We start from the raw sequence: 20,943 nt of genomic DNA on the forward strand, positions 1-20,943 counted from the left end.
GAGGGGAAAACGGGCCATTGCTGTGTGGTTCTGCGAGCAGGAAGTAAGTGCAGGTCAGGCACAAAGTAATGAAAGGCCTGTTGATGCGGAGGGACAGCAGCCAGTGGTTGATTCGCCTGAAAGTTTTGTGGAGGACTGGGAAAATTGAATTTGTTTTTCACAGCAAACGTAAATGGTGAATTTTGTAAATAATGATGTGAATTCCATTGTGTTTGAAAATAAAATATGTTTCTTGAAATGTGTTTGTCGTTGTGTTTGAATATTCAGTGTTTGGTCCAAATAGAGGACTTTAATGCTGGCTGTTGCAACAGTATGTAATGTAAAGTTTGATGCTTCTTGGCTTTATGGCTATTAGTTGAAGACGTTTTTTGAGTAAGGACAAAGAATCAGTGGTTTAAGGAGAAAAGTATTTTATTTGGTAAATGTAGAAATATGCAATTTAAGACAGACAAATTATGTTGGAAAATGGTTATGAATTGCAAGTGAACAGAAGGGAATTGCTAGTCAGCATCTGTAAGGTGGTATGTGGAGAAAAAAAAAGGCGATGTTGAAAAAGGGAAACGTTGCATATGAAATTACTTCTAAAATAGTTGTTTGGGGATATAGCTTTGGTAAGAAAAATGAAATATTCAGACATGCAAACACCATAAATGATAAAAGACAAATGTGCAAAAGAAGAAATAGGATTAAAATAGTTGAAATGCTGTTCATCATTCTCGTTGTGAAATGTGTGGCAGCGATAGACTTTTTTGATGTCACTGAATTGAGTTGGTGATGTGTGATCCTGTGGTCCAGATTGTCCATGTAGTGATGCTTCACATCTTTGAGAATTAGGGTTGGCTTCTTTGGGAACACAACATAGAGAAATAAGTATTATGTGTTTATAGAACACATTGAAGTAGTGTGACATTTCAAGTTGCATTTGGAAGACATGCGTGTGGTACATATATTTAGTGAAGAGTAAACTATGTGTAGGTGAAGCAAAAGTTACAATTCATATATTTACCACATGGTAGGAATGAGTTGAGTCATATCAAGCAGGGTTCAAGACACATCATACTTGTCAGCATACAATTGGTAGTTGTTCAGGGCAGTTGGAGGGAAGATCTCAAACCTTTGTTTGAAATAAGGAAAAGGTTTTGCAGGTGCAGATAAATATTTGGTGGATGCATTAGATTAATGTACGTAAGACAGACATTTAGTGTCAAGCTAGAAGAAGTGTGTTATTGTTTGTAGGCGTAAAAGCATACTCCTGTAGTGCCGTTGATTTGGTGATTCCAGACTGAAATAGGTCAGTGGTGAAAGCTGTAGTACTTCCAAAGGGTTTGAAGGCCTGAAGGTGGTAGCGCCTGAAGGTGGTAGCTGAAAAGCAAACCATGAGGGTGTTATGAGAATAATGTACGCAATGTCACCAGTATTGCATTGGATAAAATGTGATGTGTGTAATGTACTTTACTTGCTGTAGTAATAGTGGGGTGATATGTATCAGTACTCACCTGACAGTACCATTGCAAGCATATGGATTCTGCAAGTAGATTTCAGTGGTGGGATGGATGTCTTGACAATCTCCTGAAATTGCAGGTTAATATATGTTTTAGTGGAGTGAAACAATGTGTCAAGTGAACAATTTGTGTCCAAGATAGAATACCATTTTTATAAGAAGAAGAGCATACCTTGTAACTGTTGTTCCTTAATGTTTGCCATTCCAAGATCGATGCATGATGAAAGCAGTGATAGGTCCACAATCTTTGAAGGTTTCAAGGGGCTGCTGAAAAGGAAAACATTTAAATGGTATGAGGCTGGTGTGTTGAATGTAAGCTGTATTGGAGTGTAAACATAGGCATTGTGACATTGAACTTCAAATGTTGGGTGGTTCAATGCAGCCCAACTTTTGAAAGCACAAGGATAAGTGTGCTCATGAGAAAAGTGTTTTATTGCTTATATCGGTTGCAGTTTTCAAATGTTGGGTCTTTCAATGTAATCCAATGTGTTGCCCGAACACTGGGAGATAAGGGTCTGACCTGTGTTTGTTACATGCATTGTTTAGCAGGTAATGTGTCGTTAATGGATGTGAATGAGTATAGGATTATGATGGCTGTAGTATGTTGACAACAACTCAAGCGATATTTGAAAGTGTACATCTTTTGTGTAAACATGATCTATTGTTGTGTTAGCATCAGTGGTGGAGAAGTCAACTAATTGAGTGTAATGATGTTGTTGGAAAAAGGTTTGTATGTCTGTATTAGTAAGAAGGTTTTGATTAAAGTCTCCCATAATAATTTTCGCTCCTGGGAAAGTGTCCATTTCGGCAATAAGATGCAATAGATTTTCTTTAAGTTGCTGAACTTGGTATGTTTGTGGCCTGTATACAACAGCAGCCATTAATTGAAACGTGAAAGACTAACGATTCAAGGTTTGTATTACGTGGTGTGTTGACTTCAATGTTTTGATCTGTTTGACAATATATTCCAACACCTCCATTTGCTTGAAATTTTAAGGTCTTTGTGAAAGTGTTTATGGTTGTAACAATTGAAACGTGTGTTGTTATAGAAGGTGAAATTGGGTAAAAGTAAATGCTCCGTTGGAAAGTTTGGTTGAAGCCATGTTTCAGCCAGACAAATGCATTGTGATTTCAAAATACTTTTGTTTGCTTGCATGTTTTTGAAATGTGCATTTAGACATTTAGAATGTTATGAAAAGCAATTGTGAATAATGGAGTGGTTGAACGACAGGGTGTGGAAAGAAATGCCGGCATGGTTGCTAGAATAGATTTGATGTTGTTGTTGCAGTAAATCTTGGAGTCTTTGAAGTCTTCAACTACTAAGCCTGACAAACTCGAAACACGACTTAAAGCGACGTAAGCTTGTCCTGGTGAAAATATTTTTTTTAAGCTCACCACTGCACTGTTAACTGTTAGACCTTGAACTTTGTGCACTGTACATGCCCATGCTAATTGTAATGGGTACTGCCGGCGTATCCCGCCATGGTTGGCCACTTTGTCTTCTACTGGTGAAATGATTGTGATGTGTCGATTAGTATTATTTGGTGTACTTGTTTTAGCTCTTTGGAGTTGTCCAATTTTGCCGTCATCAAACTCAACATGTATTGCAGAAGGCCTGTCGGTATTCGTCTGTATCAAAGACGATTTGGAGGACTGTACCGAAGGCACCATTTACAAGTCCATCTTGAACATGAATGTTTTTAGTCAGCATAATGCGAGCTTGTATTCCCATATGGACACGTGGCTTAAGACAGGAATTAAAAACTTTGTTGTGGTGTTCATTCTTTCTTTCCATACGGCCTGTTTTGGGGTTTCGGTCAAAGTCTTGTGCTTCAATAGTAGCATTAGGGCAAATTGAATTGAGCCTTTCAGAGTTGTAATCGCAAACCTCTGCATTTGTAGCATAAATGTGCAATGTATTCAGGACTTGTCCTGTTTCACATTGTTTCAAAACATCAATGTCTTCCTGCAACATAGGGGTTGTTTTTTCACGGACACGTATACGATTGAGCAGCTCAGCAAAAGTACAATCTTTTTGTCTCACAACTTGTGTCAAATTTGCAACTTCAAAGTGATCGTTCCAAATGTTTAGTCCTGGCATATCAGTGTACAGAGGTTTGCCTTTTACAGGTGGTAACTGGTAAAAATCGCCCACAGCAACAATGCTTACTTTTCCAAACAAAGAATGATCTCCGCACTGTTTTATTTGTCTCAGTCGTCCGTGAATGTATGCAAAGAGTTTGGTTTCCACCATTGATATTTCATCAATGATCAGTAATTGTAAATTGGAAAATTTTGCTCGTAAACAGTTGATATTTTCCTCACCTAACGGCTGGTAAGGTAATCGCACATCTGTGCCGATAGAAAAAGTATTGTGGATGGTAGCAGCACCTACGCCTGTAGGTGCTGTTAATAGCACTGTAGTGTCATCAGGGTTTGTACATAGTTGGGCTAGAATTCGAGACAGCTCATAATGTATGGCTTTGATCAAATGGCTCTTTCCTGTGCCTGCTCCACCAGTGAGAAAAAGGTGTATTTGTTGTGGTTTTTGTCCCCATACTGTTTCTAAACTCCACTGACGTAGTTTGTAAAAGATGCGTGCTTGTTCATCATTTAAAGATCTCATTATGTCCCATGCTGCTTCTTTGGTTATGAATGTTTTTCTAACGTCTATGTCACCTGTGATAGGCAAAGTTTCTGTAAGGTCTGGAATATTTTCAGAAATGATCTGTACATCAGTTTCATCATGAATAATCTCCTGTGATTGTAAACACTGAAGGCGTTCCATTTCAGACTGCGGGCAAATTTGGGCCCAAGCATCATCCAAGTCACCCTGTTGTTCCGTAACAATTTGAGCCTCATGTAGTTCGTCAGAATGTTGTTCATAGATGGACCTATTGTTCTCAACAATGTCTAGAACTGTGTGTATGTCATCATTAAAATCACGTACAATGCCAACTTTGAAAAAGTCTTCGTATGACGTAAAAGGATTTGGTTTCAATTCACAGTCTTCATAATGGGGCAAAAACAATTGAAGTTGACTATGATGGTATTTTTCAGGGTCTTTTGTGGGTGACAGTCTTGCATATCTTATAACAGCGGGTTTTGAGCGTGTTCTTTTTTTGACGTAGCCATATTGGTTCAAAAGTTGCACGACAGTTTCGCTTGGCCTTGTTGGGACTTCACTTTGGCTTAAAACGCGATATTCTGAGCAAAACGTGGCAAGGCACATATTTTGAAACGGTGGTGTTTGTGGTCTATGTTTATACCTATCTGTTACACTTGTCATCCATAAGGTATTTTCTTCATTGTTGTCATTCAGTTGTCTGTGTTGCAATACACTCAGAGGTAAACTCATGCGCATAGGGTGTTCTCCTGTCGGTATGAAAGTTACTTTGCGTGAGCATTCCTTCAAATGCATTCCAGTTAGTCTATAAACTGCTTCTTGTGCAGACACTTCTTTGTTGTGAAGATAAACACTGCCAAGTGACTTGAATGCAGCTCTGGCGTCCAGATTGCCTTTAGTTCCTTCTTTCTGTGCAGAATTTAGCAACAATCCCATTTCTCTTTCTGCTTTGGAGATATAAGAAATAATGTACACTACACAAGAATATGCATCCACAATGAATTGAATATCCATATTGGCATTCCAAGCTCGTAACAGGTCTTTGTTAAATTGGTTAATCCAAACGTCACTGGGCTTTCTTTGTAAAACAACATTGGTTTTGTGGGTTAGTTTTGAATTGGCGATTTCAAAAATCAATTGTGAAATTCCGATGCTTTGAAAGAGTTCCTCTGTGGATTCAAATGTTTGGTCACTATTTAGTAAACTCCTTCTGACCATTTTCAAAATCTTTTCAGCCAATGCTTGTGTCATGAGTTTTCTCAATTGGTCTTCCTCAGTCTCTGGTTCATCTGATTGTGCATCATTGACATTTAAGTTTTCTTCAGCGTTGTTGTGTTCTTGCATGGGCATTGCAGGGTCATGTAAGTCACTTTGAACTACCTTTTTCTTTTTTTTTGCAAGCTTCACATTTCGATCTATAAATGTTCGACAAGAGGGTGGTCGTGGAAAGTTAAACCGACATTCTGTGTTTTTTTTCCTACAAGTTTTGGAGTGCTTAGTGCTATGCTTTTGAACACTGTTTACAATCTCACAGTTCTTCATCGTCTGATGATGGCAGTTCACATGACACATATTTGTCGATAAAGTCCACATCTTCCTCATCAGGGTCTACGTCAATTTGAGGGGCAGATTCCACCCAGAATAAACAATGGCAATGAGGGGAGCCTCTGTTTTGAAATTCAACTCTGTAAAAGTAGTCTGATATTTTGCCAATAGGAGCAGCGGGAGACAAAATCACATCTTTCAAGGAACTGTGCCATCTATGGTCAAACATTCTTGCAGCTGTAACTGGGTTTTGTTTCAACAAGGCACATTTCTCCGACCAACTGAGCTCATCTATAGGCACATTTTGCTTTTGTTCATGACTGAGTGTTGTTAGCATTTCAGGCCAGCGCATGTCAGCTGAGGAAAATGAACAAAACCATGTGGGGATTCCAAGTTGTCGTATCATAGCAAACAAATCTTTTTGTGCAGATTGCCAAAAAGGGGGTGTTCCACGTATAGGTCGTAAGAACTTGTAACCTTCGTCATTTTTTAACACTTGTTTTAAAGATTCTGCATCAGTTATAAAATTGCGTTGCTCTCTGTGCGGCAACTCTGTGCCGTAACCTTTGTGCATGGCAATTGATACATTTGATAGAACTTGTTCCACCTCTGATATGTACTGCATAGAATATAACGTCTGGGTTTTTAGCAAATCTGCCATCAGCATTTAGTAGACGTGTGTTTAAATATTTTGCCAATGTGAGTTTTTCTTTGCAAAGGTCATGAAAAGTCGGTGCTCCCGTTGGATATAAGACAGGAAAACATTTTGCTTCATTAGTATCATTGTAACAGTCTTATGGGATGATTATTCTCAGCAGGGGCAACTGATAACACAGAGTCAAAATGTTGATCCAAAACTTCTTGAGCAATATCTACTGGTTGTAAACATGTGTCTAGAAACATTCCATGTGTTTGTTCTGTGTATGTCAACTGTTCTTCAACATCATCAGTTTCTGAATCATTATGTGTAGTGTACAATCTGCATTTGCCGCATCTTGGGGTGTGGCATTGATGACATTTTGGTGCTGATCACTGAGTTGCACATCGTCAATTTTGTCCAGAGGATTAACCCATTCTTTATTGATGGTAATGTCATGATACCATTTGTTATTTAACTTTAAGTATTCTAAGGCATTGTAGACATGGTTTGTATGTACATGTTTGTATTCATAATGACCCTTGTATGTTAATTTGCGTTTTAGTTTTATTCTTAACATTAAATCATTTCCATAATTTCTTGGAAGCATGGTTGTTACTTGATTGACATTAGATGGCACACACACGACAGGTCCATGACATCCATTTTGTCCACCCTTTGGTAATGCCAAAAGTTTCATAAAAGGAATATGTTTCGCTATTAAGTGTTGTTCAAGGGAATTTAAGCACTGTAGCTGAGAAGGAATGGCTTCCAAATGCAAATTATTGGCTACACTTTGTTCAGGCATTTTACCAGCATATATTTTACGGTGACATGTGTGACATATCCACAACTTAGATGATTGAACATGTGCAGTGCAGTTATCATCACATTCTTCACAAGTCTGTAAATATGTTTTTGTAATGCAGTGTTTTGCCAAAGCAAGTACAGTTGGACTTTTTGTCTAACTGTCATGTTTACATTCAATGCCTTGCTTTCGAAAAAGCTGGCGATGACAAACTGAGCAAACAAATTGTGGCCCTGTTTTTACATTTTTCCTAAACGATTCAATAACAAAATCCATGGAATATGTGGCATTTTTCTTATCAATATATGTTTGCCTGCTGTGTGTTTTCACACTGTTTTGAAAGTCAATATCAAATTTGTATTTCTTGTTGAATGATTCTTTAACTTGACTTTGAAACTCTGGATCATCATTGTATTTCCTTTGACTGTACTCTTTAACTTGACTTCGAAACTCTGGATCATTTATGTACCGATCATGGCTGGACTGCAATTGGTTTAGTCGGTATTGGTCATTTCTCGCATATATTTTCTGTTTCGACATAATGCAATTTTGTCGAAATTGAATATCATTCTGATATTTATGCTTCTTAAAAGCAGCTTTTTCTTGACAACCTTGAATTTCACCAGTTGTTGATATTCTTTTCCTTAAATTTATATTACACTTTGGCATTGTTTTTTTAGCTTCGCACAATGATGCACATCTACCTTCAGAATGTGTATCTGTTACACATGTTACCAATTCATAATGGTTTCCATTGACATGGTTCAAATATATAGCATTGTCACTTGTTCTTGAAAAACTTTTGTACATGTTCCAGCCATTACAATTAAATGTGAAAATGTCGATATGGAACAGATCTGCAGCAGCTGTAATTTCCAATTCAGTGCCCCACGTGTTTGCATACATCATTCGTGAAGACTTTATGTAATGTTGTACACCAGTATATTCAGCTCTCAAAAAACGTTGAAATGTGTTCTCATTTTTCAATAAGTGTCTTACCACTTGTTTTCGTATTTTCATGTGAGGGGTTTCAGTGCCGCAAATTGCCATAGCCAGTGACCGGAACAAGCAGTTTCTATCTGCTTTGATAGATTTCGTTTCACATGGAGAACTTAATACTGTGCATTGTTGAATTGTGGTTGAATCACAGTTATCATTGACATTCTGCAAATCTAGCTGTGCACATAACGTAGTTTGATTGGTAAGTGTTAAGGGAGAAAACGTCCATGTTGGCAGTGTCACACGACCAACAACAGCCACATCATCATCAGTATTGTTACTCGCTTCATCAACATTGTAGGCAGTTTTTCATTGTGTCTGTACATACAAAAGTGCTCTCGGGAACATGAATACTTTCATCAAGAAATACACGTTGTTACTTGTGGTTTCTGAATGAATAAAAACAACCTAAAAAAAACCTCCATGAGATCCACGGTGAAACACTGAATGTAGAAACAGGAAACCGATTGCTTGGTGGTACATATCCGCAGCAAATCGAATTTGCGTTTCCGTCCAGACCTGTGTACTGGTGTGGTGTTTACGTTGGCTCCGTGTTCACATGGCATTGTTACGCTGATTCCAGTTACTTCAAAAGGTTTTCCAACGGCATTCATTGAACTTGCAAGCCTGTTAATGTGATGATTGTACATAGCGTAAAAATTCTGAAATAAACACACAATACTTTTTCCTGTTGGAAGAACAAGGCCATCATTGCTGCGTGCATGGTAATCAAAGACTGCGTAACCACTGGTGTGTTTAATAATGGCACAAGTACTTAAAAGCAGCCGTTATGTCTTAGTAGTACCCTCTGCAATGCTTCATAAAGGCTTATTGACAAATCTGCCAATTCTGAATCATAATCATGTAGTCCTATTATGCCACTGAATGCTTGCCCAATATTAATTGTAAAATCAACATGATACAGCACATGGGATGTTGGCAAATCACTTACCAAAAGATGAGTATGGTTTACCTGATTGCAGTTTTGCACTGACATGTAAAGCTTGTTTCCATTCACAAGAATATTATCAACGTCACTAGATTGCCACGTGCACACATCTTTTAATTCATTCATCAAAATTGCTGTTAAACTGTTTGTTACACATTGTGCACCTGCATTTTCTCCAAACATCACATGTGCTTGATGAAAAGATCCTTGTACATATCTTTTATTAAACTTTGGATACATGGTGTTGCATAACACAGCAGAAGGTATTGCTTCAATATTCTCAAAGTTTAGTTCAGGGCTCAGCTCACAGTGCATTTCAGAGTTTTGTTCAGAGAGTGTTTCAGGGGGTATTTCAGATTGTAATAGTGCATGGTTTTCACCATGGGATTTTGCATGATGAGAATCACCAAAAGAACAGTGTGCTTGTGTCGCACACCTTAAAGATCTCGTTTGCAGAGGCGGTGTGGCGGCCTTTGAAAGAGACTGGCAGATGTCTGTCTGACAGCTCAACAGAAGAGGCAGAGACTGTGAGTGTCACAGGGCCAAAAGACAGATGACTGAGATGTCGGAAGAGGAGGAAAATCAGAGTAGGTGAAGTTTGGGGTGGGGGATGAATATGAAGATGGGATCATATGACAAGGGGAAGAAGGGGGATCAGTGGATAGGGAAAAATCAGATAAGGCAGCATCAGTTCTCACGCCCTTTTGGCCTGGGTGTCTGAAAAACAGGAAAACAATATCAAGAAACAATAACGACACATGTTCTGGACAAGTCTTCATAAAACAACATTGGTATGTTTCTGAAGTGTCCAAAGTGCTATAAGCACTCATAGCAATTTTGTTTTTCATATTGGTCATCAACAATACATGGTTCTTTACTATGGGCAGATGAAAGGTAAAAATATTCCATACACACGGTAGTGTTTAAATAAGTAACAGCAACCTGAAGACAAGTCCATTTTCAACAATACAAAACAGAAACATATGGAATGCAATGTAGAGTCATGGTCTGTATTGTGTCCATTGGTAAGTAGAGTGCTCCACCAACTGCATCCAGCGGTGCACCCGGCAGCGCTGTAGGCCACTCACGGGACATTGTGGGGGGGTCGTCTTCAATCATTCAATGTCATCCAGTTGTATACAAGTTCCTTACAATGATAATTGTATTCAGTGGCATTATTCATTCATCAGCAACATTCAAGTCATGTCTCGTGTGTGTGTGTGTGGAAATAAACCAGTCATCAGTGGAACTTTGGGATCATCAATTCTTGTTCCAACCAGACAGACCTGTGGCGATTGTAACTCATCATATCAGTACCCAGCAATACAGTTCTTTTTGGGATTCAATTTATATCCCCTATTTTATATCCATACAAGAACACAGTCCTCCAAATAGATCATTTAAGACAATTTCAGTGATAAGCATGTTATATGAAATAGGACACATGTATTAATACATGATTCAGGCAGTGAGGTGAGCAATACAAATTAATTTTCCCCATGAAATACAATTTACACATGCAAAAACCAAGCGTTAAGGAATTCAAGTGAACTCTCTGCCCACAGTTAAATGACAAAGTGTAGTTTGTGTACTTTTATGGACTCTACAGTTGACATTAGAAAATACATCTGTAACCCCAACCCTTACTCCAGACATTAGTCAGTACCTGTTATGACCCTCTTTTCCTAACACATGTCAATGCGTGACGCATGAATTAGCTGTGTACCTAAAAGACATGTTTATGTCACAAGAGAAAACAATAATAATTCAATTTTATGTAGCGCTTTTCCAAACACTCAAAGACTCTTAACAATGGGAAGCAAACAGGACAAGACAAGGCAAGCAAACAAGACAACACAACTGGAAAATAAGAAAAACAACAGATCAAACCAAAAAACAAACAGACAACTACAAGTCAGAAAAAAGAAAACTGGACATGTCAGTAGAGGAGGGGAGGGAGCAGGGGGAATTATCAGGTGAAGGCGAGGTTGAAAAGGTGAGTTTTGAGGGACTATTTAAACAGTGTTATGTTGGGGGCCTGACGGATGTGGAGGTCATTCCAGAGAAATGGAGCAGCAGCAGAGAAAGCCCCGTCAACCCGATCCGGCGCTTAGTCCTGATGGTCTTGAGAGTGGTTGCGCTGGCGGACCTGAGGCAACAGGTAAAGGCGTGTAGGGGGAGGAAGTCTGAGAGGTAGGGAGGGGCCAGGTTATTTAGGGCTTTGAAGGTGGTGAAGAAAGAGAGGGTGGGATTTAGGATGACACCAAGGTTACGGACATGTGTGGAGGGGGTGACGATGGAGCCGTCAATGTTGAGGGAGAAAGACTGGGCTGAGTGAGTGAGGTGTTTAGGGCCAATTATAAGTATTTCTAATTTGTTGCAATTGAGAAAAAAAATTTGCATCCATGATTTTATTTCAGCTAGACAGATGGTGAGAGTGGAGTGCTAAACAATACCAAACAAAAGCAAATGTCAAAAAATGTATCTGATGTAGTGAACACATGCACTCTGCAAGACTAAACATACATGGGGTGTCACCCATTCCTTCCCTCCTGTGTTACCAGAGGTTTGCTGTGTCATCAAGTGTATGTTGAACAGTTTACAAATTTCAAAATCCCCATGTGCAAGTGAACAAACAAAACACACAAGGAGCACAATCCGTGCATCAACATGAACAAAATAACTAATGTAGTAAGGGAGTGCACTATGAAGCAAACCATTTTAACAAAATATTTACAACATTAACAATGATTTAAACGTGCACTCTCTGTGAGAACTGTGAAGAAGCAAATGTCTGCCCAAACACCAGACGACTGAGAATTTCATGTGAAACTACACAGCTGATTGGAAGAGGGTAGCTGATTGCCAGTCACAAAATTGGTAACTACCACATGCAGGACATAGGAAGAAAGAGTGGACAATTGAAAAGAAAAAAACAGAACGACAACTAAATAAACACTGACTAAAGTAGGAAAATTACACCTATGGATCTGAAACGATGACATTGAAAAAAAAAAATGCTCATTCACATACATTTTTTCTCAATTAATCTTATTAGTGTGCTTGCCCGAAGGGAAGCACACTATTGTTCTTCGTTTTTTACTATTTTTTTTATTCTAGTAGTTTTTCTTGCAGCTAACTACTCCTCGCCCGATTGAGATAGAGACGCCGTTCAAACACCAAAACGTCCGGCCCGATCCGGTGCAAGCTGCTATGACTTTTCGTGGCGGTACTCCTTGCCACTCCTTTTTTATTCCTCTTTTTCCATCACCTTTTTTCTCCATAGACTTGCATGGCAGAACTTTGAGGCATTATGACATCATAATAGGCTCATTATACTGGCTTGCACCAGGGTACCCCCAGGATTTTTCATCTCAAATTTAAGACTTTTTAAGACCTTTTCAAGACCACTTTAACCCTCTGTACCCCGTAACGGCCGTGAACGGCCGCTCTCTATTCTCCTGTAGCGGCCGTGGCCGGCCAGCATGTTATAATGACCAAACACAAGCGAACAAGTTATTTCTGAATGTTACCTTCAAGCCTAATACACACTTTTGACTCTTGACAACATATATTCATGATTTTAACCATATGTTTGTATTGAGCGATTTTGGGATATTTCGTTTTCTTATGAGTTATGTCAGTGTCCACCACGGAGGGAGCCGGAGTTCGCCTGAAGTCACTGGCTATCTTATATCTACCTACCCAATGAAAGTAATTTGTTCCAGCTAATTCTTTGAAACACGAGCTATATTATTTGTTACATATGACTCACTTTCCCGCTGCAAAGAATGTAACTTTGTAGCCTCTGATATCATTACCTCAGCTCAAGACTTCATCACATAATAAGTCATTTCGTCAATATGTCAGCACCAAAAAGATCGCGAATTTTCAGCCTTGAAGAAACCATACTGATGTGTACCACCAACGATAACTCACATGAGTTAGGACATGGATTGGATGACATAGATGTAAGTGCCTGGTAAACTAATCATTTTCAATAAATACACACTGAACAAATACATCGCTGTTCTCAGAGGCTGTCACCAACGAAAGTTGATAGGTTTAGCTATTTGTGCTAACTATCGAGCACAGCTTATAATTTTCAAGCAGTAGGCTACGATGGGGTGGGCTACAGCTAGCGGTGTATCCTACCTGTTCGCAATTGATGACTCAAAGATAACTTGTTAACTGTATTTATACTGTAATCACATCCTCTGTTATCCATATACGATATTGGAATGAGTGTAGGGGCATTTGTCCAGGTGTATAGCCAACTTGTAGCACTGGGTTATCCAGTTGGGGCGACTAGCTCATAAAAAAATGCGACGGTCTCACAATAACTCGGATTTGTTTAAACTTTTATTGGTCAACCGATGGGTACAGAAATATAAACTTTACATTTTTGGTCAACAACCTGACAGTCATACAGGCCTTGGCTATATTATCAACGGGTTACCTGATATCCTCCATCCGTCTGCCTGAATCACTGCGAGTCAACTAATGAGGGGTGAGGGAGGGACCTGACATTTTGTACCTAACGTCATGTGATCCCACGGGCACATTATATTGGATGCGTGGATGGATGTGTAGATATGAATACATCTATAGATTCATGCTCCCTGTTATTGTAGGCCTACACTAAGTGATTTACAAGACTACAAGCCCATGTTGGATGCCACACCTTTTTTTGTTTTGTTTACTAAGTGTTTTGAATTATCATTAAGAAAATCTAAGCAATTATCACTGATATCTGCCCCTAGTTTTAACAATAGGCCACTTTCACTTCTCTCACATCTGCCTCATTAGCAATAGTAGCCTACCCTCCTTTTTATCATGTATTGCCATAATGTTTATACTATTTTGGTGAGGCTATCATTTCCTCATATTTCTATATTTTTTGTTCTTAGATTAATCTATCTGAAGTGTCAGATAGCTCAGGAGATGAGAGTGAAGTGGAAGGAGCGGAAATTAATGAGGAAGAGGAAGTAGAGATGTTGGAAGTGGTAGGAGAGGTGGAGGAGGTTGAAGAGGAAATGGTGGAAATGACAGGGAGAGTTAGGAGGGGAAGAGGACAATGGCAAGGGAGGAGAGGGAGAAGAGGGGCAAGAGCAAGAGGGGGTGCATGGGCAAGAGGTGGAGTGGGCAGGGGGAGGAGAGGAAGAGGACCAAGAGCAGTGCAAGGAGAACTGGATGAAGAACTTTGGTCGCAAACTCTGACATCTCCCTCCATCGAGCCATGTATTGTCCAACCTGGCCCAAAATCTGCTGTGACTAATGTCCTGGACATTTTGCTGCAGCTTGTGGGAATGTGTTTCCTCACAAATTTGTGTATGTGTACCAATATGTGTGCATCTCTCAATCCCTCCGCCACATGGTACGATGTGACGGAGGAGGAGATGAAAGCATTTATTGGCCTAAATATTTTAATGGGCATCCACCGCGTGCCATGTCTGGCGGATTATTGGAGCACGGATCTTGCTGTCCGTGTGCCTTTTGTTGCTGACAGAATGTCCCGCAACCGTTTTGAGGCCATCTGCCAGTATTTTCAGTGCAGTGGTGTGTCAGACACCACTGACAAATTGACAAAGGTCCGGCCATTTATTGAAATCCTACAAAGCAACTTCCCCAAAATGTTCAGTCCCTGGCCATCCTTATCTGTAGATGAGGCAATGATAAAATTTGATGGCAGGCTTCGCTGGAAGCAGTATATGCCCAAAAAACCAGTAAAGTGGGGAATTAAAATATGGTGCCTGTGCGACTCTCTGACAGGGTACTGTCTTTCCTTCCAAATTTACACAGGCAAGGATGGCACAAGCGGGAAAGGGTTGGCCCACAGGGTTGTCATGGATTTGTTGCAGGGTTACCTGGGGGCAAATTATCATGTCTATGCAGACAATTTTTTTTCTTCACTTCCCTTGGTGACAGAGCTTCTGGATAATAAAACATATTACTGTGGCACTATCCGAAAAACATCGAAGGGCTTTCCAAAGCACATCTTGGAAGCCAAACTGGCGATAGGGGAGAGCATTAAAGAAATGAAAGCAGGTATGATGGTTTGTCGCTGGATGGACAAGAGGGATGTTTATCTCATCAGCACAAACAGTTCCGGGCAAGATACATTGAAGCCTCGCAGTAGATTTAGCACCGATATTATTACTGTACCTGATGTAGTCTCAGACTACAACAGGAAAATGGGAGGGGTTGACCACTTGGACCAGTTCAGAAGCTACTATAATGTTGGCCGTACTGGTAAAAAATGGTGGAAGTACATCTTTTGGGGTATGTTAAACATTTCAATAATTAATTCCTACATAATCTGGATGCTGCAGCAGAAGCCACTGCCCAAAAACAGAAGGTCATGGTCCCTAAAGGCCTTCAAATTACAACTTGTTCATGCAATGTGTGACGAATTCTCTGGGAGGAAGCGGGGTGTCCAGGGAATGCACACAGGAGGGGTGGACTTTGTTGTGTCACGAAATTTAAAAGAGGGGCACTCATTGGCTCATTTTGAGGGGAGGAAGAAAGGGTGCTCAAGCTGCATCAGAGCGGGACGGCGCACTAAGAGTGGGAGATGCATAGAAACATCTTTTGGCTGCTCCACATGTTTAGTGCCCTTGTGCAAAATGGGACCATGTTTCCAGGAGTTCCATGGCATGTTGTAGTGAACTCAGTGGCTACGGCCGAACACCACCCTTACCTATTTATTATCCCTTACCTACCCCACTCCCACTCGTGCTATATTGCTTAAATATAATGTATAAATAAATGATTGTTATTATTATTTCAATTACAGTTATAGTTGTTGTTACTTTTTAGTTGTTGCACAGTATTTATTTTATGCTCTGATTCAGTGTGAATGTGATATAATTGACTAACAATTAAAATCTCATATTATTCTACAATAAGACAAATAAATATTATTATTGTTCTCCTATCTCAGTGTTGTATTTAATGACATGGTAATTCACACTGACTGATGGCGCAAGTGAAAGTGTCAAACCTTTGTGCCATATGCCATGCTTTGCCGTGCAATGCGAACTGAACACAATTAGAAGTTAAAACAAAGACCTCAATCACCTGAGATGTTGATATGTTATCCAAAACAATACCTCTATATGCCTAAAGTACATTTTGTATTTTAACTTACTACTTTAACTATTTTTATCAGGTTAAAAAGCAGAGTGAATACTTGTTTTGTCACAAAATATCCTTTTTGATACAATTCAATGGTCATCTATGGAAAACATGATGGTAGAATTCTTAATGGATCACATATCATTTGAAAGAGTTATTTCCAATCTTTAAATAGAAAGAAACTTACAATGGACACTTTTCATTAGTTTTTAAGTTATTCTTGGTTATTTGAAATGTTTCTCAAATTGCCTTTTTCTTTCGGAATTCCCAGGAATCAGGAGCATTGTTGTAAAATTCTATTGGGGTATAGAGGGTTAAATGAAATTTAAGACCAACATCGCACCTTTCCTGATATGCATATGAATAAAATAAAAAAATTTAATCATAAGACAGAACCATTTAAAACAATAACTGTGAGAGGTGGACGTGTGAGTGTGTGTTTGTGTACATGTGTGTGTGTGTGTGTGTGCGCATGCGTGTCTGGATACGTCTGTGGTTGAACCTGTGTGCGGTTGTAATACAAGAGATCCTACAGCCTTTGGAGCTCTGCGCTTTTGGCAGTAATCTGTTCATCCAGTTTTGATGAGTTCAGCCAACTTATTATAGCGGGAGCTTTTCCATAAAAGTTGCAGTGTTTTTTTAGGTGTTTGTTGCAATTAAATTGCGGGAGCAAGTGGAAGTTGTGATAGAGTTGCGAATTTCCCTCTTTGTAATAATAATTGAGTTAAACTATTCTATGTATCGTAGCCCGACCTATTATCCCGCACGACCTATTATCCCGCAAGCGCTGGTACACGTTACTTCATATTGATTTTGGTGTCATCCAGGATCGCGGATTTCGGAAAACTTAAGTCCCTGCCCAAAAAGGGTATTTAAATTAGCTTTGTAGCAAAAATGGCACATATACAGCATATTGAAGTGTATAAGATAGTGTTGTAATACTGCGTGTACAAACCAGCCTGATACAAATAGTAGAATTTTGATTTCGCGACGTTCGGTGTAAATTCTTTTTCTTATTGAGCTATATTTCCAACGGCATTTTAAATCAATGCGGGATAATAGGTCGTCGCCAACTTTGTTGCCATTTCGCGACTGTACAAAACAAATTGGAAAATACGGTAAGAAATGATCCTGCTGAGAGTCAAACAAGACTTTGTGCATTGTCTACACACCTGTCACTTCTGAAATATGTAAGGTTGATTCATTAAACCATATTTATTATAAAGTTTTGATGAGTTCAGCCAACTTATTATAGCGGGAGCTTTTCCATAAAAGTTGCAGTGTTTTTTAGGTGTTTGTTGCAATTAAATTGCGGGAGCAAGTGGAAGTTGTGATAGAGTTGCGAATTTCCCTCTTTGTAATAATAATTGAGTTATTTGTTAAAAATAAGTTATTAATAAACAAACATTCATTAAATAACAAATCCATTGAGAAATGGTCCTCTAAATAACCTCACCAACATGCCAAATAAAAGATTACCTCGACTACAAAAATGTAGCAAAATAGGCTGTTCTGGCCTCTGCTTATTCAGGTCAGCAAATGTATATTACTTGTATTGTTGTTATGGAAACAAACACCGTTTAGTATTGGACTTTTACTTTGACATCATTCAAATGTTCCTCTCGTGGAAATTGCAACAGCTGTTATCCAGAAACATAGTTATGCGATGTAATGCTAAACACATAGGCAACAACGAAGTGCACCTTGAAATGCGAAGTGCACCTCATATAATGGGGAAAAAAATAGTGCACAACGAAGTGCGAAGTGCACCACATATAATGGGGAAAAAACAGCCTGTGTCACTGTGATCTGACGTCCTCACCTGCACGCCTTTCTGTGTTATCAATCGGTTTTGCTATCCTTGTTAATTTGTTTTATCTGTTTATGCTATTGCTACCTTATCTTCAAACAGAAAGTAAAGTTACAGCTTTCGAGGGTTTGGGAAATAATCGCTGCTAAATTTGCCTACTTCTTATTTACATGTTTGGTGGAGTCAATCCAGAATTAGTGTTGATGATATTATAATCAAGTCACCCAAACTGCCGTGAAAAAAAACGGGAGTCGCAGAAACTGTTGTTGCATCCCTGTACAACAGTGTGTTCTTTAATGTTAGACGTTTCAATTTCTTTATTCACCCAAAAAGCCCCGCTCCACTGTTGCCTGTGATAGCAGAAGCTTATTAACTAGCATTACCCTGCCCCTGACAGGGCAGTGTCCTAGATAACTGTCTAGCTAGCTAGCGCAGCTAGTGAATAGCTAATGTTAGCTAGTTTTATCCTTTATATCGTGTCAGCTTCTCAGCCAGTTCAGAGCCAGGTTGCCTGGTATTTTGGATGCGACGTTTGGGTGTACTAAGATTCGTTGTCACAACGAACAATAAACAAATGTGGACTTGATGAACGAAATTTAAGACCTGTTGACGAAAATTTAAGACCTGTTGACAAAATATAATACCTTTTCAAGGCCTTAAATTATGAATACTAAATTTAAGACTTTTTCAAGTTTTTAAGACCTCGCGGGTACCCTGTGCACCTGTGATTCACTGACAACTCTCACTGACACCTGCGCACGGTTCCTCTTCTCTCTCTGTCCCTCTCCATTCAACTGTATAACTAGGAATATTAAGAGACACCTTCCATACCAGGGCTCTACTCACTCATGCATACTCACTCATGCATACTCACTCATGCATACTCACTCATGTTTACTCACTCATGCTTACTCACTCATGCTTACTCACTCATGCTTACTCACTCATGCATACTCATTTGTGCATGCTCATCCAGCAGGGAGAGCTGGAGAGCACCTGCCCCAATTCCACTTGTTCTCTCGGTCATGGCCGCAACAGAGCAAGCACACTCTCGCAGTTCGTTCACGAAACGCATTCTAGTTACTTAAAGAAGCTGGTTTTGCTATTTTCACAAGGAAGTCAAACCTTAACAGTGGCCTGTGCAGCGTTCCTGTTCTTCGCTGCTGTCGATCGCTTGCTGGACTGTGGCATTTATTTATACATGATTCAGACAGAGACTGTAGCCATAAAAATTCATTTTCCCATGATATACAATTTACACATGCACAAAAACAAGTGTTAAGGACATTAAGTGAGGTGTCTGCACACAGTTAAATGACAAAGTGCAGTTTATGTACTTTTATGGACCCTACAGTTCACTTTAGAAAATACATCAGTAACCCCAACCCTTATGGACCCTACAGTTCACTTTAGAAAATACATCAGTAACCCCAACCCTTACTGCACACATTACTCAGTACCTGTTATGACCCTATTTGGCTAACACAGAGGGAATGTCAATGCGTGACACATGAATTAGTTGTGTACCTAAAAGACATGTTTATGTCACAAGAGAAAACAATGGAATGCTTAACAATACCAAACAAAAGCAAATAACAAAAAATGTATCTGATGTAACACATGCACTAGGCAAGACTTAACATACATGGGATGTCACCCGTTCCTTCCCTCCTGTGTTACCAAAGGTTTGCTGTGTCATCAAGTCAGTATTGCCAACATTGTGGTGTGCCAATCTGTACTCAATGGTTCCAAAATTAGTATTTTCCCCAGTAAATTAGTATTTTTCCTTAAGTGAAATCTGTACTGCGTTAATGGGTGCAACGGGCAAAATGTTGATATGTACTTGTAAAAGAAACAATATTTTGGCATTCACTACAAACGTAGACTCATAGACTTTAAGCTCACTTTGAGAGGGTCTCTCTTTTCTTAATCACGTGAATTTGGCTGTGTCATAGTGTATTTTGGCAAACTTTTCATATTATGGTGGAAGTATTTCATATTTTATAAGTTTCTGTACACAAAATGCAACCCTTATAAAATAAAATCAAGGTGACTTTCTCAGTCAGGGTCATGCCACTGGACTGGGTCTCAAAACCCATTGACAGCAGACTATTATTCCCCTGGACTTGGGTGCTCGCTGTTTTGTGTTTGATGGCAGACATGTGTGTCTTAACATCATAGAGTCCACTATGGGCAATGCTAAATGTGGACCGACATATAGTGCAAAAGGCATGACTGGTAGACACAGGACTTCAACTAATAGAAGTGTATTCCTTGGTATCTGGGAGAAAGTCGGATTCCTAGGAAATGGCTTCTTTATTTTCAGCCATAATTTTAGATTGTAACGTTGCATGCTATATTCGATCACGTATAAAAAATGAGAAAGTGTTCGTCCACAAAAAATTGAGCTAAATGAAAAGACTCAGTAAGGCAAATTGAGCGAAGTAAGAAAGGAGCTCGATTATACGGAATACCGTCAAGTGGAAAGTACTGCTAGACAACGCCCAGAAGAGCAGTGACAGCAGCGGTGCTCGTGTCAGTTTGTTGCCACGGGGATGACAACAAATGCGATCTGTTCCAACTTCAGTCTTTTGCCTGAGTCTTTTCATTTAGCTCACTCTTTTGACAGAAATATACCTTGATTCGACGGAAATTCTGCGTTGACCATTCGTATTTGTGTTTGAAAAATATATCGCTCGAGTCAAGAAAGTTTTATTCTTGATCAGTAGTTTAATATCCTTTGATTGGGGTACCATATTAAGCAGTAGTTGATTAAAAACAATCACAGAAACGTACCCAAATATGTTGGTGGTGGCCATTTGTAAACTAAAAGCAGATGCGACAAGTTAACTTTATCCATCAACGTCAAAAGTAAATACTCTTCCCGTGTCGCTGCAGCTATAATATCGACCAATCAGCTCAAGCGTATAT

Source organism: Sprattus sprattus (assembly GCF_963457725.1).
Source record: "Sprattus sprattus genome assembly, chromosome: 11".
Classification (NCBI taxonomy): Eukaryota; Metazoa; Chordata; class Actinopteri; order Clupeiformes; family Clupeidae; genus Sprattus; species Sprattus sprattus.